Genomic DNA, 26,465 nt, shown 5'->3' on the forward strand with positions numbered 1-26,465 from the left:
AATCAGGGCCTGCACGGCTTCCCAGCCAGCCAATCATATATGTGGTCTCAGGCATTCATATTTGCATATTGGGGAATTCGTGGCTTCTAAGTCAACAAGTCATCCATGTCATATATCTCTAAAAATTCACATTTTAATGATAAATTGTTAACACTGGAAGATTCCCCCATCTCTTCTGAACAAAACAGTGTAAGAATGACCGCTCTAGCCCCTACGGTTAGGAAATTATGGTCATTTGTTTGAGGGGAGTCCTCACTATGAGAAATAGGCTGCAATAATCCTGTGCCTCTCTGTGCTGCTGCGTGTGTAAAAAGATGCACCTGTTTTGGCGGGAAAACGTAAACAGCCACTCTGATTGGTGGATTTAAATTCGGCAGCTCTCTCCCTCTGTGTGTGTGTGTGTGTGTGTGTGTGTGTGTGTGTGTGTGTGTGTGTGTGTTTAGTGGGAGAGAGAGGACCCTGCCCTTATTTGGCAGCATGTCATTGTAGGATTTAAATTGAATATAGTTAGACTGGTTGACTGGATTAGAGCCTGTGTTTGTGTGTCCCTCTGTGCATTTGTGTTTCAATATGCCTCCATATTTGTAATTTTGTAAGTTATTACTATTCTGCTAAATCATAGTATTTCTGGTACTTTTCGGTACTTGTGCTAAATACAGTATTTCTGCTAAATCATACTATTTCTGCTTTTCATAAGATTTGTGCCTAATATAGTATTTCTGCTAAATTATAGTATTTATTATTTTTATAGGATTTGTGCCAAACATAGTATTTCTGCTAAATTATAGTATTTCTGCTTTTTATACTATTTGTGCCTAATATAGTATTTCTGCTTTTTATAGGATTTGTACCTAATATAGTATTTCTGCTTTTTATAGGATTTGTGCTAAAACATAGTATTTCTACTAAATGTAGTATTTATGCTTAATCATAGTATTTCTATATATTTCTGCCAGGTCCCCAGGCAGCCAATCCTCTGTGAGGACTGAGAAATTCAAATTTTCAAATCAGGGCCTGCACGGCTTCCCAGCCAATCATATATGTGTCCTGAGGCATTCAAATTTGCATATTGGGGCCTTCATGGCTTCTAAGCCAGCCAATCATATCTGAGGGCTGAGGAATTCAAATCCACAAATCAGGAACTGCACAGCTTCCCAGCCAGCCAATCATGTATGTGGGCTCCAGGTATTCAAATTTGCATATTGGGGAATTCGTGGCTTCTAAGTCAACAAGTCATCCATGTCATATATCTCTAAAAATTCATATTTTAATGATAAATTGTCAACACTTGAAGATTCCCCCATCTCTTCTGAACAAAACGGTGTAAGAATGACCGTTCTAGCCCCTACGGTTAGGAAATTACGGTCATTTGTTTGAGGGGAGTCGTCACTATGAGAAATAGACTGCAAAAATCCTGTGTCTCTCTCTGCTGCGTGTGTAAACAGATGCACCTGTTTTGGGGGGGAAAAGTGCACAGCCTCTCTGATTGGTGGATTCAAATTCACCAGCTCCCAGGCTGACCTAGAAACTTACTTCTCTCTCCCTGTGTGTGTGTGTGTGTGTGTGACAGAGAGAGAGAGAGAGGGAGAGAGAGAGAGAGAGAGAGAGAGAGAGAGAAAGGCTTTTAATGGGATGATCTCATTCTAAGATTTAAATTCAATATATTTAGACTGGTTGACTGAATTGGATCTTGTGTGTGGGTCTCTCTGTGCATGTGTGTTTCCTCATGTGTACATATTTGTGATTGTGTGGCTGTAATAAATGTTTTTGCAGATTTTTGTCATTTAACAAGTATATTTGAGGGACCCTCAGCATGTTCAGCATTTTTTCAGCTGTCCATTTTGCTTTTCCAATTTTTCTGTTTAACTTATTACTATTGTGCTAACTCATACTATTTCTGCTATTTTATAAGATTTGTGCTTAATATACTATTTCTGCTTTTATAGGATTTGTGCTTAATATAGTATTTCTGCTAAATGTAGTATTTATGCTTAATCATACTATTTCTGCTTTTCATAGTATTTGTGCTTAATATAGTATTTCTGCTAAATTTAGTATTTCTGATTAATTATAGTTTTTCTACTAAATCATAGTACAGTATTTCTGCTTTTTATGGGATTTGTGCTAAAACAAAGTATTTCTACTAAATGTAGTATTTGTGCTTAATCATACCATTTCTGCTTTTTATAGGATTTGTGCTTAATATAGTATTTCTGCTAAATTATAGTATTTCTGCCAAATTATAATATTTGTGCTAAAACATAGTCTCAATTTAAAATTACAATATTCATAGTTCATCACAGTGTCTCTGGTAAATCACAATATTTCTGCTCTGTTGTACTATTTTTCTAAATCATAGTGTTTCTGTAATGTTTAAGTATTTTTGGCTAAATATATTCTTTCTGTTATCTTATATTATTTCTCCTAAATTCTTGTATTTTTGAGAAGTTATCATGTTTCTGGTAAGTTACAATATTTCTGCTAAATTCTGCTATGCTATTGTATTTCTGCCAAGTATTATGTTTCCTCTAAGATATTGCAGTTCTGCTAAGTTATTCCATTTTAGCAAACTTCTTTTGCTTCTGCAAAGTTTTTACAATTTCTGCAACTTTTCAGCTTTTTCAGCTACTTTTTGCATACAGCTTCAGCTTTAAGCATCCACACTGCATTTTCGCAGGAAATGCAAATTTTTCTAGTTGTGTGGATGCTTTAAGCATCCACACTATTGAGTTCCTGTTTCTCTTTATTCTTTATTATTATTATTCTAGTTGCTTCCGTACACTTTTCGCCGTTTAACTACTTCCACAATTTTCAGCCGATTTTCACCGTTCAAATTTTAAACTATTCTGCTATTTTTGCTAATTCCTGCTACGATTTTTGCTATTTTTAACTATTATACTTTTTAAAATATTCCACTTTTTTCCTTTAATTTGTCCCATTGAAATGAATGGGAAACTTCTGCAATTCTGCTAAAATTTGCTTGTTTTTGAAACTTAACTACTTCCTCATATTTTCACCTAGAACAACCATTCAAATTTTAAAATGTTCACAAATTATTGGGCTATTCAGGTATGATTCAGCTTTTTCAAATCTTCTACTGTTTTACTTTTATGCCTCTTAAAGTTTTGAGTTGCAAAATTGTGATTTTTCACAAAATACATGCGTTGTTATGGTTGCTATGCTCTTGGCTTCCAGTGTGTCACTGAAGGTTTTGCAGCCTTCTCTTCATGTCCGAACAACTTCCTGCTACTTGCTCAATTTTCACTCAACTTCCACAAATTATACATCAAAACGTAGGTATTTTTGCTGGCTTTCAGAAAATGTCACCATCATTGTTGTGGGATTTATAGAATTTTTGCAAATCTCCTCAGACTAACACAAGGTCAGAAAACTCTCCATATAAAGTGAATGGAGAGCTTGTTCAAAATCACCGCTGGATTTCTGTAATGAGAGGCATATTCGAATCGTCATATCTCCTTAACGAAGCAAAGTTAAGACATGAGGCTTGTCCCCGAATATCTTCAGACACCCCTGACGCTCACAATTCAAGAATTTCTTTCTCACCTATTACCGTTCTGAAATGAGTTGGACTTGTTTGAGGGTAGGAAATTCGTCCTTCGCTCAGATTTCTTCAGATTTCAAACTGTGGAAATGAACCACTTTTTTCTCTCGTCATAACTTTTTGTTGGATTTCCACAGAGACCTGAAAATTTCCATGATTGTTCACCAAAGCCTGCTGTCTCTTACGGTGAAAGAATGATATCGATACTCCAAATAGATTTCGAGTTAGAAAGCGTTGTTTGAGGGATAGTCAAGGCAGTTTTTGCTTCGCTCTACTCAGTTATGGTGCATTACAAGTCAAATATCTTTAATAATTCATATTTTAATGATAAATTGTAAACACTGGAAGATTCCCCCATCTCTTCTGAACAAAACGGTGTAAGAATGACCGCTCTAGCCCCTACGGTTTGGAAATTATGGTCATTTGTTTGAGGGGAGTCCTCACTATGAGAAATAGGCTGCAATAATCCTGTGCCTCTCTCTGTGCTGCGTGTGTAAAAAGGATGCACCTGTTTTGGCGGGAAAAAGTACACAGGCTCTCTGATTGGTGGATTAAAATTCAGCAGCTCCCAGGCTGACCTAGAAACTTACTTCTCTCTCCCTGTGCATTTTCATGCTGATTTTTTCATTTAACAAGTATATTTGAGGGACCCTCAGCATGTTCAGCATTTTTTCAGCTGTCCATTTTGCTTTTCCAATTTTTCTGTTTAACTTATTACTATTGTGCTAAATAATACTATTTCTGCTATTTTATAAGATTTGTGCCTAATATAGTATTTCTGCTAAATTACAATATTTCTGCTTTTTATACTATTTGTGCTAAAACATAGTATTTCTACTAAATGTAGTATTTATGCTTAATCATACTATTTCTGCTTTTTATGGGATTTGTGCCTAATATAGTATTTCTGCTTTTTATAGGATTTTTGCTCAAACATAGTATTTCTACTAAATGTAGTATTTATGCTTAATCATAGTATTTCTATATATTTCTGCCAGGTCCGCAGGCAGCCAATCCTCTGTGAGGACTGAGAAATTCAAATTTTCAAATCAGGGCCTGCACGGCTTCCCAGCCAATCATATATGTGTCCTGAGGCATTCAAATTTGCATATTGGGGCCTTCATGGCTTCTAAGCCAGCCAATCATATCTGAGGGCTGAGGAATTCAAATCCACAAATCAGGGCCTGCACGGCTTCCCAGCCAGCCAATCATATATGTGGTCTCAGGCATTCATATTTGCATATTGGGGAATTCATGGCTTCTAAGTCAACAAGTCATCCATGTCATATATCTCTAAAAATTCACATTTTAATGATAAATTGTTAACACTGGAAGATTCCCCCATCTCTTCTGAACAAAACAGTGTAAGAATGACCGCTCTAGCCCCTACGGTTAGGAAATTATGGTCATTTGTTTGAGGGGAGTCCTCACTATGAGAAATAGGCTGCAATAATCCTGTGCCTCTCTGTGCTGCTGCGTGTGTAAAAAGATGCACCTGTTTTGGCGGGAAAACGTAAACAGCCACTCTGATTGGTGGATTTAAATTCGGCAGCTCTCTCCCTCTGTGTGTGTGTGTGTGTGTGTGTGTGTGTGTGTGTGTGTTTAGTGGGAGAGAGAGGACCCTGCCCTTATTTGGCAGCATGTCATTGTAGGATTTAAATTGAATATAGTTAGACTGGTTGACTGGATTAGAGCCTGTGTTTGTGTGTCCCTCTGTGCATTTCTGTTTCAATATGCCTCCATATTTGTAATTTTGTAAGTTATTACTATTCTGCTGAATCATAGTATTTCTGGTACTTTTCGGTACTTGTGCTAAATACAGTATTTCTGCTAAATCATACTATTTCTGCTTTTCATAAGATTTGTGCCTAATATAGTATTTCTGCTAAATTATAGTATTTATTATTTTTATAGGATTTGTGCCAAACATAGTATTTCTGCTAAATTATAGTATTTCTGCTTTTTATACTATTTGTGCCTAATATAGTATTTCTGCTTTTTATAGGATTTGTGCCTAATATAGTATTTCTGCTTTTTATAGGATTTGTACCTAATATAGTATTTCTGCTTTTTATAGGATTTGTGCTTAATATAGTATTTCTGCTAAATTATAGTATTTCTGCTTTTTATAGTATTTGTGCTAAAACATAGTATTTCTACTAAATGTAGTATTTATGCTTAATCATAGTATTTCTATATATTTCTGCCAGGTCCCCAGGCAGCCAATCCTCTGTGAGGACTGAGAAATTCAAATTTTCAAATCAGGTCCTGCACGGTTTCCCAGCCAATCATATATGTGTCCTGAGGCATTCAAATTTGCATATTGGGGCCTTCATGGCTTCTAAGCCAGCCAATCATATCTGAGGGCTGAGGAATTCAAATCCACAAATCAGGGCCTGCACAGCTTCCCAGCCAGCCAATCATGTATGTGGGCTCCAGGTATTCAAATTTGCATATTGGGGAATTCGTGGCTTCTAAGTCAACAAGTCATCCATGTCATATATCTCTAAAAATTCATATTTTAATGATAAATTGTCAACACTTGAAGATTCCCCCATCTCTTCTGAACAAAACGGTGTAAGAATGACCGCTCTAGCCCCTATGGTTAGGAAATTATGGTCATTTGTTTGAGGGGAATCCTCACTATGTGAAATAAACTGAAAGAAGCAGGTCTATGTCTCTGTGCTGCGTGTGTAAAAAGATGCACCTGTTTTGGCGGGAAAACGTAAACAGCCTCTCTGATTGGTGGATTCAAATTCAGCAGCTCCCAGGCTGACCTAGAAACTTAGTCCTCTCTCCCTGTGTGTGTGTGTGTGTGTGTGTGTTTAGTGGGAGAGAGAGGACCCTGCCCTTATTTGACAGCATGTCATTGTAGGATTTAAATTGAACATAGTTAGACTGGTTGACTGGATTAGAGCCTGTGTTTGTGTGTCCCTCTGTGCATTTGTGTTTCAATAAGTTATTACTATTCTGCTAAATCATAGTATTTCTGGTACTTTTCGGTACTTGTGCTAAATACAGTATTTCTGCTAAATCATACTATTTCTGCTTTTTATAGGATTTGTGCCTAACATAGTATTTCTGCTAAATTATAGTATTTCTGCTTTTTATAGGATTTGTGCCTAACATAGTATTTCTGCTAAATTATAGTATTTCTGCTTTTTATACTATTTGTTCTAAATTATAGTATTTCTGCTTTTTATAGGATTTGTGCTTAATATAGTATTTCTGCTAAATTATAGTTTTTCTTCTTTTTATAATATTTGTGCTAAAACATAGTATTTCTACTAAATGTAGTATTTATGCTTAATAATAGTATTTCTATATATTTCTGCCAGGTCCCCAGGCAGCCAATCCTCTGTGAGGACTGAGAAATTCAAATTTTCAAATCAGGGCCTGCACAGTTTCCCAGCCAATCAAATAAGTGTCCTGAGGCATTCAAATTTGCATATTGGGGCCTTCGTGGCTTCTAAGCCAGCCAATCATATCTGAGGGCTGAGGAATTCAAATCCACAAATCAGGGCCTGCACGGCTTCCCAGCCAGCCAATCACATATGTGGTCTCAGGCATTCAAATTTGCATATTGGGGAATTCGTGGCTTCTAAGTCAACAAGTCATCCATGTCATATATCTCTAAAAATTCATATTTTAATATTAAATTGTCAACACTTGAAGATTCCCCCATCTCTTCTGAACAAAACGGTGTAAGAATGACCGTTCTAGCCCCTACGGTTAGGAAATTACGGTCATTTGTTTGAGGGGAGTCGTCACTATGAGAAATAGACTGCAAAAATCCTGTGTCTCTCTGTGCTGCTGCGTGTGTAAACAGATGCACCTGTTTTGGTGGGGAAAAGTGCACAGCCTCTCTGATTGGTGGATTCAAATTCACCAGCTCCCAGGCTGACCTAGAAACTTACTTCTCTCTCCCTGTGTGTGTGTGTGTGTGTGTGTGTGTGTGTGTGTGTGTGTGTGACAGAGAGAGAGAGAGAGAGAGAGAGAGAGAGAGAGAGAGAGAGAGAGAGAGAAAGGCTTTTAATGGGATGATCTCATTCTAAGATTTAAATTCAATATATTTAGACTGGTTGACTGAATTGGATCTTGTGTGTGGGTCTCTCTGTGCATGTGTGTTTCCTCATGTGTACATATTTGTGATTGTGTGGCTGTAATAAATTTTTTTGCAGATTTTTGTCATTTAACAAGTATATTTGAGGGACCCTCAGCATGTTCAGCATTTTTTCAGCTGTCCATTTTGCTTTTCCAATTTTTCTGTTTAACTTATTACTATTGTGCTAAATCATACTATTTCTGCTATTTTATAAGATTTGTGCTTAATATACTATTTCTGCTTTTATAGGATTTGTGCTTAATATAGTATTTCTGCTAAATGTAGTATTTATGCTTAATCATACTATTTCTGCTTTTCATAGTATTTGTGCTTAATATAGTATTTCTGCTAAATTATAGTATTTCTGCTTTTTATGGGATTTGTGCTAAAACAAAGTATTTCTACTAAATGTAGTATTTGTGCTTAATCATACCATTTCTGCTTTTTATAGGATTTGTGCTTAATATAGTATTTCTGCTAAATTATAGTATTTCTGCCAAATTATAATATTTGTGCTAAAACATAGTCTCAATTTAAAATTACAATATTCATAGTTCATCACAGTGTCTCTGGTAAATCACAATATTTCTGCTCTGTTGTACTATTTTTCTAAATCATAGTGTTTCTGTAATGTTTAAGTATTTTTGGCTAAATATATTCTTTCTGTTATCTTATACTATTTCTCCTAAATTCTTGTATTTTTGAGAAGTTATCATGTTTCTGGTAAGTTACAATATTTCTGCTAAATTCTGCTATGCTATTGTATTTCTGCCAAGTATTATGTTTCCTCTAAGATATTGCAGTTCTGCTAAGTTATTCCATTTTAGCAAACTTCTTTTGCTTCTGCAAAGTTTTTACAATTTCTGCAACTTTTCAGCTTTTTCAGCTACTTTTTGCATACAGCTTCAGCTTTAAGCATCCACACTGCATTTTCGCAGGAAATGCAAATTTTTCTAGTTATTATTATTATTATTATTATTATTCTGGGTGTTTCCGTACACTTTTCGCCATTAAACTACTTCCACAATTTTCAGCCGATTTTCACCGTTCAAATTTTAAACTATTCAACTATTTTTGCTAATTTCTGCTATGATTTTTGCTATTTTTAACTATTATACTTTTTAAAATATTCCACTTTTTTCCTTTAATTTGTCCCATTGAAATGAATGGAAATCTTCCAAAATTCTGCTAAATTTTGCTTGTTTTTGAAACTTAACTACTTCCTCATACTTTCACCTAGAACAACCATTCAAACTTTAAAATGTTCACAAATTATTGGGCTATTCAGGTATGATTCAGCTTTTTCAAATCTTTTACTGTTTTACTTTTATGCCTCTTAAAGTTTTGAGTTGCAAAATTGTGATTTTTCACAAAATACATGCGTTGTTATGGTTGCTATGCTCTTGGCTTCCAGTGTGCCACTGAAGGTTTTGCAATTTTCTCTTCATGTCCGAACAACTTCCTGCTACTTGCTCAATTTTCACTCAACTTCCACAAATTATACATCAAAACGTAGGCATTTTTGCTGGCTTTCAGAAAATGTCACTATCATTGTTGTGGTATTCATAGAACTTTCGCAAATCTCCTCAGACTAACACAAGGTCAGAAAACTGTCCATATAAAGTCAATGGAGAGCTTGTTCAAAATCACCGCTGCATTTCTGTAATGAGAGGCATATTCGAATCGTCATATCTCCTTAACGAAGCAAAGTTAAGACATGAGGCTTGTCCCGGTATATCTTCAGACACTCCTGACGCTCACAATTCAAGAATTTCTTTCTCACCTATTACCGTTCTGAAATGAGTTGGACTTGTTTGAGGGTAGGAAATTCGTCCTTCGCTCAGATTTCTTCAGATTTCAAAGTCTGGAAATGAACCACTTTTTTCTCTCGTCATAACTTTTTGTTGGATTTCCACAGCGACCTGAAAATTTCCATGATTGTTCACCAAAGCCTGCTGTCTCTTACGGTGAAAGAATGATATCGATACTCCAAACAGATTTCAAGTTACAAACCGTTGTTTGAGGGCAAGTCAAGGCAGTTTTTGCTTCGCTCTACTCAGTTATGCTGCATTACAAGTCAAATATCTTTAATAATTCATATTTTAATGATAAATTGTTAACACTGGAAGATTCCCCCATCTCTTCTGAACAAAACGGTGTAAGAATGACCGCTCTAGCCCCTACGGTTAGGAAATTATGGTCATTTGTTTGAGGGGAGTCGTCACTATGAAAAGTAGGCTGCAATAATCCTGTGCCTCTCTGTGCCTGCGTGTGTAAAAAGGTGCACCTCTTTTGGCGGGAAAACGTAAACAGGCACTCTGATTGGTGGATTCAAATTCAGCAGCTCCCAGGCTGACCTAGAAACTTACTTCTCTCTCCCTGTGTGTCTGTGTGTGTGTGTGTGTCTGTGTGTGACAGAGAGAGAGAGAGAGAGAGAGAGAGAGAGAGAGAAAGCCTTTTAATGGGATGATCTCATTCTAAGATTCTAATTTAATATATTTAGACTGGGTGACTGAATTTGATCTTGGTAGTGTGTCTCTCTGTGCATGTGTGTTTCCTTATGTGTACATATTTGTGATTGTGTGGCTGTTATAGATTTTTTTGCTAATTTTTTTCATTTAACAAGTATATTTGAGGGACCCTCAGCATGTTCAGCATTTTTTCAGCTGTCCATTTTGCTTTTCCAGTTTTTCTGTTTAAGTTATTACTATTGTGCTAAATCATACTGTTTCTGCTATTTCATAAGATTTGTGCAAAATATAGTATTTCTGCCAAATATAGTATTTCTGATTAATTATAGTTTTTCTACTAAATCATAGTACATTTTTCCTCTTTTTATAGGATTTGTGCTAAAACATAGTATTTCTACTAAATGTAGTATTTATGCTTAATCATACTATTTTTGCTTTTTATAGGGTTTGTGCTTAATATAGTATTTCTGCTAAATTATAGTATTTCTGCTTTTTATAGTATTTGTGCTAAAACATAGTATTTCTACTAAATGTAGTATTTATGCTTAATCATACTATTTTTGCTTTTTATAGGGTTTGTGCTTAATATAGTATTTCTGCTAAATTATAGTATTTCTGCTTTTTATAGTATTTGTGCTAAAACATAGTATTTCTACTAAATGTGGTATTTATGCTTAATCATACTATTTCTATATATTTCTGCCAAGTCCCCAGGCAGCCAATCCTCTGTGAGGACTTAGACATTCAAATTTTCAAATCAGGTCCTGCACGGTTTCCCAGCCAATCATATATGTGTCCTGAGGCATTCAAATTTGCATATTGGGGCCTTCATGGCTTCTAAGCCAGCCAATCATATCTGAGGGCTGAGGAATTCAAATCCACAAATCAGGGCCTGCACAGCTTCCCAGCCAGCCAATCATGTATGTGGGCTCCAGGTATTCAAATTTGCATATTGGGGAATTCGTGGCTTCTAAGTCAACAAGTCATCCGTGTCATATATCTCTAAAAATTCATATTTTAATGATAAATTGTCAACACTTGAAGATTCCCCCATCTCTTCTGAACAAAACGGTGTAAGAATGACCGTTCTAGCTCCTACGGTTAGGAAATTATGGTCATTTGTTTGAGGGGAGTCGTCATTATGAGAAATAGACTGCAATGATCCTGTGCCTCTCTGTGCTGCGTGTGTAAAAAGAGGCACATGTTTTGGAGGGAAAGAGTGCACAGGCTCTCTGATTGGTGGATTCAAATTCAGCAGCTCCCAGGCTGACCTAGAAACTCACTTCTCTCTCCCTGTGTGTATGTGAGTGTGTGTGTGTGTGTGTGTGTGTGTGTGTGTGTGTGTGTGTGTGTGTGTGTGTGTGCGTGTGTGTGTGTGTGACAGAGAGAGAGAGAGAGAGAGAGAAAGGCTTTTAATGGGATGATCTCATTCTAAGATTCAAATTCAATATATTTAGACTGGTTGACTGAATTGGATCTTGTGTGTGTGTCTCTCTGTGCATGTGTGTTTTCTTATGTGTACATATTTGTGATTGTGTGGCTGTTATAGATTTTTTTGCTGATTTTTTTCATTTAACAAGTATAGTTGAGGGACCTTCAGCATGTTCATCATTTTTTCAGCTGTCCATTTTGCTTTTCCAATTTTTCTGTTTAAGTTATTACTATTGTGCTAAATCATACTATTTCTGCTATTTTATAAGATTTGTGCCAAATACAGTATTTCTGCCAAATATAGTATTTCTGATTAATTATAGTTTTTTCTACCAAATCATAGTACAGTATTTCTGCTTTTTATAGGGTTTGTGCTAAAATATAGTATTTCTACTAAATGTAGTATTTATGCTTAATCATACTATTTTTGCTTTTTATAGGATTTTTGCATTATATAGTATTTCTGCTTTTTATAGGATTTGTGCTTAATATAGTATTTCTGCTAAATTATAGTATTTCTGCTTTTTATAGTATTTGTGATAAAACATAGTATTTGTACTAAAAGGAGTAATTATGCTTAATTATAGTATTTCTATATATTTCTGCCAGGTCCCCAGGCAGCCAATCCTCTGTGAGGACTTAGACATTCAAATTTTCAAATCAGGGTCTGCACGGTTTCCCAGCCAATCATATATGTGTCCTGAGGCATTCAAATTTGCATATTGGGGACTTCATGGCTTCTAAGCCAGCCAATCATATCTGAGGGCTGAGGAATTCAAATCCACAAATCAGGGCCTGCACGGCTTCCCAGGCAGCCAATCATATATGTGGCCTCAGGCATTCAAATTTGCATATTGGGGAATTCGTGGCTTCTAAGTCAACAAGTCATCCATGTCATATATCTCTAAAATTTCACATTTTAATGATAAATTGCTAACACTGGAAGATTCCCCCATCTCTTCTGAACAAAACGGTGTAAGAATGACCGCTCTAGCCCCTACGGTTTGGAAATTATGGTCATTTGTTTGAGGGGAGTCCTCACTATGAGAAATAGGCTGCAATAATCCTGTGCCTCTCTGTGCTTCTATGGAACGCCAGGACTGCCATAATGAATTAATTAAATACACCATTAAATAATTAATTAAATGTGGCAATAATTAATTAAAATTGGAATTAATTAATTAAATAAATAGTTATGACACATGTAATTAATTAATTATTGACACATTTAATTAATTATTTATGTATTTCACATTTTAATTAATTATTGACACATTTAATTAATTAATTATTGACACATTTAATTAATTATTTATGTATTTCACATTTTAATTAATTATTGACACATTTCATTAATTATTTAATGATATATTTATTTATTTCATTTTGGCAGTCCTGACGCCTGGCTCTCATCATGAAATAATTTTATCTGTCAGCCTCACCCATCAAACTCAGGGGGCGGGGTTAACGCTGATCGAGTCAAAACCATTGCTTTGGCCTGGTGGCCATTGTTTCTAGCACACAACAACCGGCATGTGGAAGCTAACAGAACTGAGCTTTGAAAAACCCTGTTTGTGTGTCACCAAATACCGTTTTAATATTTTTTTAGCCGAGAATGTAGTGGTTTAATCTTCATGTGTCTGGTCGGTTTGTCAAGATACAGCCTCTTTGCAAAAGTGCTTCGATGATTTCGGAGATGTCTGCCCAGTCTCACGGCAAAGCGTGGGATAGACCCGCTCGCCTCGCAAGCAATCCCACCGACAAAGCGCAGGCCCCGGTACACAGCTGTAGTAACCCCCGCTGACTTCTTTTACTGAGGTTATATTTATCGATGTTTTATTTCCTGATGTTCTTATGTGTCCTACGTGTTTCAGTCGCCAATTCTGAATTATAACTAACATTAAAAACATGTTTAAGGAGGAGAGAGAGCAAATAAATCTGTTTAACATCTGATCTTTGGGTTTTTGTTCAGTAATCAGCGTGACCTGTGTATAAACACATAAAAGAGATAACGTTGGTGTTTCCGTCATGTAGTAACTGCTGGCTTTAACTGTACAAAGGTTGTTCGACACTATGAAACACATACAGACTTCATGATGTTCGGCTAATATTTTTATTGTGAATATTAATCATGCTGACCTCGCTCTGTACACCACGCAGCGAGGTCAGCATATCCACGATATCCTCAGCTCCATGAGTTAACACAAAGTTTCCCAGCTGACTATCTAACTGCCAACTATTCCAGAGACGTGAAAATATACAGCATAAAGAAAAGTGTAAGAGACTCAGCAGCAGATTAGAATAACAGTTATACATTTAATAAATCACCAAATGAATCCAAGAAACGAGCAAACCTGTTCCGACAATTTGAGTTTGTATTCCCTCAGCTGCAGACTCGCTGCTGTTTAAATGTTTGAAAAGGAAGATTAGATATAAAAAACGTCAAACATAGACTCAGTCTGCCTTCACATTTGATATGAGGCCAGCACGTATAGTGGCCTCAGCAGGCTATTACTGAAATACACGTGCTATATCATAAACTATGATATAAACAGGGAGGTCCTATTAACATGTTTAGTTTTAAAGGACACCTTCCTGCCTTTAGTCTCATTCATGAGCAGTATTAGTTTTCTTCTAACATCCAGAAGTCTGCACAATGTGTTTCATAGTTTGTAACAAGCCTTTGACAGGTAAACATAACATGACCGAAAAAGCAAAAAAAAAAGAAAAAAAAAAGAGAGAGAGTGTTGACATAAGAAGAGAAAATTCTCTCAATTATGGAGACAGACAAATGGTTCATTTATGTTTGATGTGTGTTTATTCCTCCCTAAATATCGTCGGTGAAGTTCGCCATGCATGTCAGATTTTCCTGCGCATTTTTATACCTCTGCCAACAGAGAGAGAAAAAAAATCACATTCTAACAGACAGCTGGTGCTTAGAATACAGTTGAATAACTATTAAAAAACAGATAATATTTAGATGATAGTTCAGTCTAACACATGTGCCAGTGAACCATTAAACGTCTGTGAAACTATGCAGTTATGAAACGTAACTTTAACCTCAGCCAAACCGATTTGCTCAGTTGTAAATAAAACAGCGAAGTAAACGTGACCCGACAGACAGAACCTGAGTGAATGAAGTCCAGCGTTTAACCACTGAGAGCTAAAACTCAGCTGAGGTTTGAAAGCTGTGTGCCGGTGATTGGACATCAGCCGCTGATAAAGCTGTTCGCCTATAAAGTGCTCTGTAAGGAAACGAGCTCCAGCAGCTCTGCGCTCGGGGAAAATACTATATTTCCTTATCTTGTGCAGAAAAATGCGCTGACATTGCGTTATATCGAGCACCGGCTGCCCAGTTAAACTGTGACTATCACCAGGTAACGTAGGCGTGTTTCTTGAATTAGCAGCAGGTGTTAAACAGCTGACAGATGAGGAGGAGGATGCATGCAGGTAAACTGAGGGTCTGTTGAGCTGATCGCTGGTTTCGTGAGAAAAATGTCAGCTCGTTCTTTATGTTACAGAAGCACAGAGACACAAAACCAGGCGGAAAGAGACGATCGTTCGGTGAAAATGAGAATCTGCGAATGCAACATGTGGAACACGGAGAGTGGAATATGTAAACAAACCGGTTAACGTAACCCCTTCGGTGCACTCTGCATGCTAACTGTTAGCAGAGCTAGTGAAATCTCTGAAAACATCTGAGCACTTTTGCAAACATGTTCTATGTTGACAACCTGACCAGACATACGTCGCGACATTCGCGGCTAAAACACTGTTAAAAGTGTAGCTGGTGACAGAAAAACGGGGTATTTTAAAACTACACCACCACCATTGCTGCTTGTGATTTGATCTGCATTCTGGGATAACTGGCTGCCCCAAGTCTACACAAGCAATCGATTTTCTAGGATCGACCTGTTTTGACTTACTTTGCACGGCAACCAATCAAATGTTAGAGAAGCTGCATGGGCAGCGTTAACCCCGCCCCCTGAGTTTGATGGGTGAGGCTGACAGATAAAATTATTTCATGACGAGAGCCAGGCGTCAGGACTGCCAAAATGAAATAAATAAATATATCATTAAATAATTAATTAAAATGTGAAATACATAAATAATTAATTAAATGTGTCAATAATTAATTAATTACATGTGTCAATAATTAATTAAAATGTGAAATACATAAATAATTAATTAAATGTGTCAATAATTAATTAATTACATGTGTCATAACTATTTATTTAATTAATTAATTCCAATTTTAATTAATTATTGCCACATTTAATTAATTATTTAATGGTGTATTTAATTAATTCATTATGGCAGTCCTGGCGTTCCATATGCTGCGTGTGTAAAAAGATGTATGTATATATATATATATATATATATATATATATATATATATATATATATATATATATATATACATATATATATATATATATATGTGTGTGTGTGTATATATTTGTCTTTAAAACATCTTTGCAGACTGACTGTCCTGGACTGGTTGGGTTTTTTTTTCAGGTCTGGTGAACTCAGCTCTTTGGTGTTGGTGTTCAGGAGTAGAGCCTTCTAATAATATTTATTCAACTTATAGAATTAAAGTTCTGCGAGTATTTTCTTTAGCAAATAAATATTGTATAGAATATTTAAAATCACCTACATTTTTGATGTTTACAATGCCCATTGTGTGTAATACTGGAATTTCCTACTACTGTGAACGCCTCATCTTTTACCTGACTGCCGGACATCCGCTTTTCCGCACACTTCGCTGAGTCCGCTCTGGGTGAGTGCTGCTGCTCTGCTTCTCTTCTTCTCTCCTAAATGTTTATACTCTGTTTGTGCAATTTAACGAGTTCTTTTAGTGATTTATAAAGCCAACCGAGGTAGAACTCATATTAGAGTAACACAGTGGTTGCTTTTTCCTAGTGAAACTTTGTCATTTTTGTATGTAAAAGGAGTGTTTGATGAGCTAACAACCCGATGCTAATGCCTAGCGCTCCTTTGAGCCCAGTGTGAAATGAAAATTTGACTGTGAACCACGGTTATCGTGTTGTTTTATTAATTACATTTGGTGTGTTTGTCAGTCTGTTACATAAGGTGCAGTTAGTTCTCTTCACAAATCAGTTGGTTAAAACAGCCTCATTCTTTATGCTGTAAAGTTTTTAACGAACCGCCATCTTAGATTCAGTGTCAGCTGTCGGCAAGATCAAAGGAGCCATTTTACCGCCTCTGACCGAACACGGGAGAAAAAGAGTCGCGTGTGTGCAGGTCTTGTGGATTAATTAAGAGAAAGGAGGGGGGGAGAAACTGAGGATTAATCATAGGCTATGTCCCCACATACACGGGTATTTTTGAAAACGGAGATTTTCCGTTTCCGTTTTAAAAAACGATCCCGTCCACACATAAATGCAGAAATGAAGGAGAACGCTGCTAGGAACATGCCAAAGCAGCAGGTGGCGCTAGATTCCTAACCGTGCAGAAATGTTGGCCAATCAGAAGTCTAGAAACCTCGGTGGGAAATGGCAAACAAAGATGGGGCATAGAAGCAGAACCGAGTCATATGTGTGGGGGGACAGTAACTGTGTGTGTAAGCATTTAAACACTGCAGAGAGAACAATTAACAGTAACAGTATTGTAGAAATGCATTTCACCGAAACAATAACGTGGCGCACAGTGTGACGTCAAAAAAGGCGCTGCGTTTTCTCCGTTTCCATGTCCACACATAAATGCAAAAATGGAGTTTTCAAAAAATATCCTGGCAAGCGTTTTTAGAAATCTCTGTTTTCAGTGACCGCAAACGCATAGAAAAATCTCCATTTTCAAAAGTACCTGTGTACGTGTGGACATAGCCCAAGAATAATAAGAACTCCTAAACAGAAGACTTTAATTTTTAAGAACTGTTTAACAAAGGCTTGTTTGTGCCAACCTAAATCTGCTGCACAGTTTAAATTCTCACTTTGTGGAAAATTAATGAAACAAACAACAGCCCACCTTCACATAAATAAAATATGGCAGTATATTATTATTAGTATGGTACATAGATATTTATTTTAAAAATACAGTATATTTACTATGATACTATGTGCAGTTAATAATATTTTAGGAAGTAGAATTTGAATGCAGACCACCTCAAATATTAAAGCCTTAAAAATATATCGTGCAGTTTTTCATGTATGAGTGTTTTGCAATCTTAACTGAGAGGTAGACCAAAGAAAACAGAGGAGAGTTGTTGTTTGTATTCCAGCTGTAGTAAACAAAGAAGTTTAGTGAATCTTTTTGACAACAGAGAGTGATGCAGTATTGATGCTGATTTGAGTTTTCTGATCCTGTATTTTTGCTCTTTGTCTTTTGTTACACAGAGTGAAATAGAAGCTTGGTTTTGCCTTTGCTGGTAAGTAAACAGTGATTGTAACTGAAGCAATATGAAACTGGGATTGTGTAACATGTTTAGCAATTTATATACAATAGTTTGGCTTTCTGTGATATCTTGCCATTTGCTCATGGGCAAAAACACATTTAGGTTTTATAAGCAGTAAGCCTCCCCACTAGACCTGTGAGTGTCCCTAAAAATGTCCCTGAAGTTTAATAGGCCATTTATGTCTAATTTTAATTTTAAAGGCTTATCAAAGCGTTTCTGTAGTAATTATTGTTTTTATTACACATGTTAAGGCCATTTGAGACTCTGCAATTAAATTTTGCCCTCTTTAGACTAAAGTGAGTTCATTTTGTCTGAGGTACAGTGCTGGGAAAAGTCTTTCTTCCTTGCAGATTTATTTTGTTCATGCTTTTTTGTCACATGTTTCAAATCATCTAACAGGGATGATATGAATAAATACAAAAAAGCATTTAAACATTTAAGCAATAATAAAAGACTAAGAGAACCAGAGTTGTGAGTAGGCAATGTTGTGTATGTTAAAGCCTGTGTGTAATTTATGTACACTAAGTTTAAATTAGTTTCTTAATAATTTGCTTGATACAATGTGTTTAAAATTTTATACAAAAGGGAAATATTGCAAAATACAAAAAGATTCCTGCCAACAGGTACAATGGAAGGACTTTTTATTATAATTTTTAAGAAATTTTAATTGCAAAAATGGTGTGCTACTGTTGTTACTATGACATGTCAAAATTTACATGTATTTTAGGATTTACATATTCAGATCAGAACTAAAACCTGATGAGGTTTTCCGTTGATTCTAACAGTTGTGGTTTTTCCACACTTTATTAAGCACTGACTTGTGATAGAAAATGATGGAGCTAAAAAGCCATAATCTGTACCAACAAATATTGGTGCCTCTTCTTTTCACTTCTGTAGTATGCATGCCTTTATTACACATGTTATCGCCATGTCAGACTCTGTAACTGAAGTTTGTCCTCTTCAGACTACAGTGAGTTCATAAAGGCTTGAAGAAATTGAGGATTTTACTAGTTATTTCATGTCACAGTAAATTGGATTGTGTGTGAAGAGGTTTAACAGTCTAAGTCATTAAACAGTGATCTGATGTGTTGTTTCCTTTCTCTAGGAGACTGATCTAACTGTCGCAAGTCTGGTAAGTAAAGGTTTTGTCTGCGGTACAGTGCTGAGAAAGGTCTTTCTTCTTTGCAGATTTATTTTGTTTATGCTTTTTTCACATTTCAAATCATCTAACAAGGATGACCTGGATAAATACAAAAAGCAGTTTTAAAGTGATGATTTCATTTTTGAACCAGAACAACCTGGTCTAATGTAAAAACATGTTGGTCTCTAATACCCAGCTGTGGATGCCCTGATAGCAACAATTACCATCAAGCATTTACAGTAACTGGTAATGACTGGTTTACATCACTGGTTGATTTTGGTCCACTACAATTTCAGAATTGTCTTAATTAGATCCAAACAGGGCAGGCAAGAAAAGAAAAAAGTCGTAATTAAGGCCCAATATAGGGTTTTCAAGTCATACCACGTATCTTAATTTCATTAAAGTCCAGACTGATTAGTTTACACCATGTGTTTTGTTTCATTCATTCAATTGGACTTGCTTGTGTGCTTCAGATCCTAAGTGTGATTAAACTTAAGCCCAGGACCTGATGAGTTGATGGTCCTGAAGTAGTAAAGGAACTCTGGGACATCACAGTAACAGCACCATGTTTGACTTTAATGCTGGTGTTTTTCTCTCACTATAGATGATTCAGTTTAGTGCAGTTCGTCAGCACAGCTGTTGGTTATCATCGAGATATTATTAGGCAACTTGTTTTTGCCTGTTCAGCTACAATATCTGGGAGGGTTTTTGTTTTCTGGGGTCTCCAAATCCTTAGAAATCTCTTTGTAAACTTTTACAGAACTATATGTGTTTGTTTCACATTAGAGCAGCTCACGACTGGCAGTTTAGGGACGATTAAATATTCACATAGGGCAGGGGTCTCAAACTCCACTCTTCAAGGGCCGGTGTCCTGAAGCTTTTCCACGTGTCCCTGTTACAAAACACCTGAATAACATTTGTAGGTCATTAGTGAGAGTATAGAATTTGACTGTGTGCTGAAGTGGCATCCCCTAAGACTACTCAAATTTAAGTAATTAAGTGTTTGGAAAAATGTACTTCTAAAAGTACTTTCATTGCATCATGTTCATTCACTCATGAGCTGCTATAACATGAATCAAATGGCTGAATTACCACCTCAGCATGCAGTCAGGTTCTGTAGAGTTTTGCTAATGACCTACTAATGTTATTCAGGTGTGTTGCAACAGGGACACATAGAAAAGTTTCTGGACACCAGGCCTTAAGGACCAGAGTTTGAGACCACTGGTGGTAGGGCATTGTGGATTTCAAAAGCTTCTTCCCTTAAATCACTGCCTAAAAACTGCTTTTTGTAATTTGTCATAATGACTTGCAAAGTATAGGTGGGATGAAAACATAAACATAAGACATTTTATAGTGGCCTGATATTTTTATCAAGGCTGTTTTTTTGAAAATAATCCTGGCTTAATTTACAAAAGATGAACTGTCTGAAAGTCATGTTTGTTTGTTTAAGAAATGTGGGAATGTCCAGCAAAGATCTTACATGCAACAGCTCAGATACAGCACTCACTTCTGTTCTTTTTATCATGAAATGATCTACAAAGAAATTACCATCATACTAAATTTTGCTAATTAGGCCTTAATATCAGCTATGATAAGTTTATCATAGATTTAGTGTAGTGCTTATTGCTGTGTATCAAACATGCCCCAAATGTGACTGAAATATGTAGAAACTGCTGTGTAGAAACTAGCTGTCTCCAAATTTCTCATTTTGCCAAAATACATACAGAGTGGCTTGAAACTGTCTGCTCTAACCTCAGTGTGTTGGTTTTGTTGGACCATATAATATTTACAGTAAGTTACTGTAGCAGCACGTCTTGGTGTAAGTTTATAGAGTGTTTTTTTTTTTTATTGTGTTAATAGAATTTGAATGCAGGCCACCTCAAATGTCAAAGCCTACAAACATTCCATACAAGCTATCATTTGTGATTGTTGCCTACTTTTAAATTGTGACATCACCATTTGATAAAGTGTGTAGTAGTAGGTGAAGCAAATCATTGGTTACGATCTCTACTCTCTTATGTAACTGAACCTAAATTTTGGAGCATTACATGACTCAGAAACTTGTGTGGCTTATTGCAAATGGATAAAACTACATATTACCTTTTATGAAGATGATCATCTTTATTAGGGTGCGGAAAAAGAAAACAGAGGAGAGTTGTTGTTGTCTAATGCCGATTGGAGTTGTCTGAGCCTGTATTTTTGTTCTTTGTCTTTTGTTACACAGAGTGAACAGCTCTTTGGCTTTGCCTTTGCTGGTAAGTAGACAGTAATGGTAATGTTTAGTAATTTACTTACAGTAGTTTGGGTATTTGTGTTATCTTGCCATTCACTCATGGGCAAAGACAAATAGTCAGGATTTAGAATCTGTAGCAGCAAAGCCCCCACACAGGACCACTGACTGCCCCAGAAAATGTCAATGAAGTTTAATAGCCCATTAATGTCTGATTTTAATTTTTGATGGCTTATCAAGTCCAAACATAGTTAAATGTCAGAGACATCTTTATGCAGTTGTTTGATTTCTCCTTATGTTTGTGGATTTAAGTGTGAGTATAGGTGGTACCTTAAACACTTAAGAGCACCACAGCTATCGATTTTTATTGTCTCTCTCATTCCACTTATGAATTAGCATGAAGTCAAAACGCTAGAAGTATTTTTCCTGAGTGACTGGCCTGAGTGCAGTTCACACTGCAGGCGAAAGCGCATCAAATCAGATTTTTTTGTCATGTTGGTATCAGTGATGGTATCATGGTATGACAGTGTGAACGGCACAAATCCGATATTTTAGAAAGCGACTGCTGTTTGAATTTCAATTGTCTTAATTAAGGTCCAAAATAGTGTTGTGAAATCATTTCACAGCTCTTGCTGATCATCAAGATGTTTTTAGGCAAATGTGAGAAGGTTTGTGTTCTTTTTGGCCAGTCAATAAATAATTTTGAGTTTAATGGATATAAAGTATTTAAAGCAGGAGGCCTGAAACTCTGCTGTAACCTCAGTGTGCGGGTTTATTTGGACCATATAATATTTACAGTAAGTTACTGTAGCAGCACGTCTTGGTTTGAGTTTATAGACTTAGTTTATTGTTTTAATAGAACGTAAAAATGTCCTTATAACAGTTCCACCATCATTTGTTAAACATTGTCATTCTGTTCACTCCAATAATTTACTGTAGAAGTCTTTAGTATTTAAAGCCCTACATGTACTGTATTTTTGAAATTATAAGGCATAACGTCAATAAACAATTCTGTTTTTAAGGCAGATTAAGCCAAACAAACAGTCAGATAAGTCAAACTTTATTCAAGTCATTCACAACAACTCTCAACACTGTTCAGTTGTAACACATAAAATACAGACCAATACACTCACTTTTTCAGTTCATTCCTCATCTACAAATCCATCAAACTCTTCATGGGTTGATCAGGTTGAAATCTGCTTCATAAGCATGTCTCTTAGCACGTGCCAGGTCCTTGTACACACACCATAATGTTATGTTGAAGCACCGTACAAATTACTCTACGAGGGTCCTGACTATGGTAGCCATAATGCTCTGACAATACATCAAGCAGCGCAGCTTTGTAGCTTACCAAAGTATTACTAAAATATTTGACAGAATTTTGAGCGCTGTGTACCACAGAAATCCCGTTCTAGGTCAGTAAGCATAACCAGAATCGATACACTAGGCACATTGTATGTTTTTGAGAAAATGACAGGGTTTTAGGTGTGCCATATAGTCTGAAGAATATGGTAAATCCAAGCATATTGGAAATACGACTAATTCCAGGCCTTTTGTGTCTTACAGGTGACCTGCTGCAGAAGATCCTCTCTCTCTCTATCATTATAAGCAATTCTGTCTATCCTATCACTCTCCCAACTCTATCTAATTTGAAAGCCATTCTATCTTGTATCCCTCTATCTCTACTGCTCTATCTAATTTGAAAGCCATTCTATCTTGTATCCCTCTATCTCTACTGCTCTATCTAATTTGAAAGCCATTCCATCTTGTATCCCTCTATCTCTACTGCTCTATCTAATTTGAGAATCCAAGTTTTGAGAATCCTTTCAGAATCCAATTTTCAGAAATCCAAGTTACCAGAACTTGATCTATCTGTTACAGAATTCTGAGAGATCTCTGCTCTCACTGCTCTTTCTTTCCTGTCATTAAGCTCTCTCACATTCAGTCATTTTGCTGGAAATTACAAGTTGAATATACAGTAGTAGAATTACAATACAGTGGAACTTATAGTAGAAACTACTTACACAGCCCTACATTTGTCATTTTAATTTTGCATTACACTTTGGAATTAACACTTCTAGTTTGGCTTACTTTGATCAATTGTATAAAATATCACCTCTTTATAAGTTTACTTGTAATAAGATAATCTGGTTATTTTGTAATACATACATTCAGATAAATAATAAATTAGATCCAGTCTGTTAGTCTGTTTCATTGGCTATAACATTTGACTGCAAGTTTATAGTACTATTATTTAAGGACAAACCCATTTTGTTACTCAGTGTAAGTATTCAGTTAGTATTGTCATCGAGAAGTACCTGAGGACCCAGACTTCCTGTTTCCTGACTGCTGCAGAAAATCCAGCTGAAGAATCCTCATCACCTGTCATCTTATCACCACACCACCACAGCTCCATATATTTGATTTCAATTTTAGATATCTGAAAGATTTACATAAACTCCCCTAAGAGCTAAGACTTTTATTATAGCCTGTTGATTGTTGAGATTTATTCTGCATATCATTTTATAGAAGTTGTAATTATTTACCAGTCTGGTTAAAAAAAATATAAGTAAAATTATACAGTTTCTAAGAGCTACAATAAAACGGACCAAATTGTTTCCAGAGAACTTTGAATTTCCTTTATTTTGAATTTGGAGTACAAATCAGCTTTTTAACATCTATTCATATATTCATAAAAACATTTTACAGTATAATAGTACATTTCTGAGATTTAACAGTAACTTGAGGAGTTGTACGTTTTTCTGTGTTTCAAGGTTCAGTTTTGTTTATATTTGTGTATAACCACATATAAGCTCCAGATTGTACTTCAGCAAAATGCCAAGAAAAGGTCAAAGGTCGCAGTCCCAGAAGCTTAGATGGCAAAAGCAGAAAGAACAGGTGAATGTTTCTCAGAGCAGTGAGCAGGTAAAGGTGTCTGTTTCAGCTTTTCCCAGCACAGAAGTGCAGAGCAGTGTTCAGACAGCCACAGTGTCTTATGCAGATGTGGTAAAGAAAGGTGTTCCCTCAGTGTCTGTCCCAGAGCCTGAAGTTATGCAGGTAATCCAGACTGAACCCCAGCTAACTGTACACAAACAGCATGATGGAGAGACAGCCAAAGTATCTTATGCAGATGTGGTAAAGAGAAGTGTTCCCTCAGTGTCTGTCCCAGAGCCTGAAGTTATGCAGGTAATCCAGACTGAACCCCAGCTAACTGTACACAAACAGCATGATGGACAAGCTCCAGGACAGTCTCATGTACAGGTTACAAACAGTGAAAGTCCACGAGTGAGTAGCGTCTGTGCTTCCCGAAGCCAGGCCGCTCCTAGGTATGGAAAGTACCGGAATCAGCAATGCATGGCTAACAGCTTGGTTTTCCTGTCATTCTTACATGAGGATGAATTTATTACCAGAGCAGATCTAAACCGTGTGTTGGACAAAGGCCATGCTGTCTATTCAGATGCCAGACTGAGGTTTGTGAACAGTGTGTTTCTAGCCTGCGATGAACTTCCCTCAGTGGTCATCAGCCGCACACACGAGTATCAAGTCGACATGTCTCAGTTTGCTCATTACGGCACATTTGATGGTACAGATCACTTTCCGAGCCTTGAACAGGGATTACAGTGTTTGGCTTCAGACGTTCGCTATGCTTTGCTAGTCATGGGAGGAACAGTCATCGCTGTTAGCAGGCTGAATTCAGGTGAATATGCATATTTTGACCCTCACCCACGTAAGTCTACTGGTATGCCATTGTCGCTAAGTGTAAGTGGTGGAACTGCAGTTATGTTGAAATTCACACGTCTTAATGACATGATTGACAGGATCAAACGTTTGTACAGAATGTTTAGCATCGCACCAAGCTGCACTTATGAGCTACAGCCCATCGGGTTTCACAGTGAAAACGCTGCTGACCAAAGAGATGCTAATCAAACCACCGAATACAGACAAACAGCTACAAGTGCACCAGCACCAGCTTTAAATGAACGTGTTCATGAATTAAACTCTGAAATATACACTGAGCAGACACGGAAACCTGTGACCAAAGATTTAACCAGTGAAGTAATGTCATCCAGAGTTGTTTCTTCAAATGAGACAGCTGCTCCCAGAAAAAACCATCATCCTTCTGATTATTTTGAAAAGGAAACCTCTGCATCCTCTGTGAGAGAAACTCAGGTAACACCAGATTCTATTCCTCAGAATGATTCAAACAGTGCCTCCAGTTCAACTAAGATAACAGAGGAACTCTCAGATAAACTGCTGAAATATAGTAAACATGAAAGGCAAAAAATGAGGAGAAGATTATTGACCCAACAAAAGCTACCACAGAGAAAGGAAAATCAGAAGACGAAAGAAAGGCAGATGTACAGGTTTGATGAAAGCTTCAAGACAAAGAAAAAAAACTCAGCTCGGAAGTCTGATGATCCTGATCACAGACAGAAAAGGATTCTGTACAGAAATGAACTGTATAAATTAAATGCTACCTATAAGGAGAAAAAGAAAGAACATTTGAGAAAGATGTATAGAGAAAGTGCTGAAATTAGAGATAGAAAAAGAGAACGTGTCATAAGGACATATAAAGACAATCCCCTATTCAGAGATAAGCAGAAGGAACGTGTAACAAGAACATATAGAGAGTCTCCCATATTCAGAGATAAGCAGAAGGAACGTATAACAAGAAAATATAGAGAGTCTTCCATATTCAGAGATAAGCAGAAGGAACGTGTAACAAGAACATATAGAGAGTCTCCCATATTCAGAGAAAAGCAGAAGGAACGTGTAACAAGAACATATAGAGAGTCTTCCATATTCAGAGATAAGCAGAAGGAACGTGTAACAAGAACATATAGAGAGTCTCCCATATTCAGAGAAAAGCAGAAGGAACGTGTAACAAGAACATATAGAGAGTCTCCCATATTCAGAGAAAAGCAGAAGGAACGTGTAACAAGAACATATAGAGAGTCTCCCATATTCAGAGATAAGCAGAAGGAGCGTATAAGAAGAATATACAGAACTTGTGCTGGATTCAGAGAAAAACATAAAGCTTACATGAGGTCATATGTATATAACCTATATAAAGAAAGCGAAGAATTTAAAAAGAAAAAACGATTTTACA

At 36.5% G+C, this 26,465-nt stretch overlaps 1 protein-coding gene and 1 long non-coding RNA gene across 3 annotated transcripts in view; one reads left to right on the top strand and one right to left on the bottom strand.

Annotated features, from left to right (window-relative positions):
- tmcc3 (transmembrane and coiled-coil domain family 3) overlaps positions 1-26,465 on the bottom strand; it is a 231,490-nt gene that overhangs the window by 103,202 nt on the left and 101,823 nt on the right. The gene's annotated exons all lie outside the window — the stretch shown is intronic.
- LOC147310120 (uncharacterized) lies at positions 16,314-24,031 on the top strand. Its single transcript, XR_015125785.1, has 5 exons — positions 16,314-16,349; positions 17,926-17,957; positions 19,090-19,116; positions 21,350-21,380; positions 22,922-24,031. It is a non-coding gene; the product is annotated as an uncharacterized LOC147310120 (long non-coding RNA).

This window comes from Aulonocara sp. 'chitande type north' Nkhata Bay, linkage group LG17 (genome assembly GCF_057382095.1).
Source record: "Aulonocara sp. 'chitande type north' Nkhata Bay isolate Kocher_YH1m ecotype deep benthic linkage group LG17, A_spYH_male_GT1.1, whole genome shotgun sequence".
In the NCBI taxonomy this organism is placed as follows: Eukaryota; Metazoa; Chordata; class Actinopteri; order Cichliformes; family Cichlidae; genus Aulonocara; species Aulonocara sp. 'chitande type north' Nkhata Bay.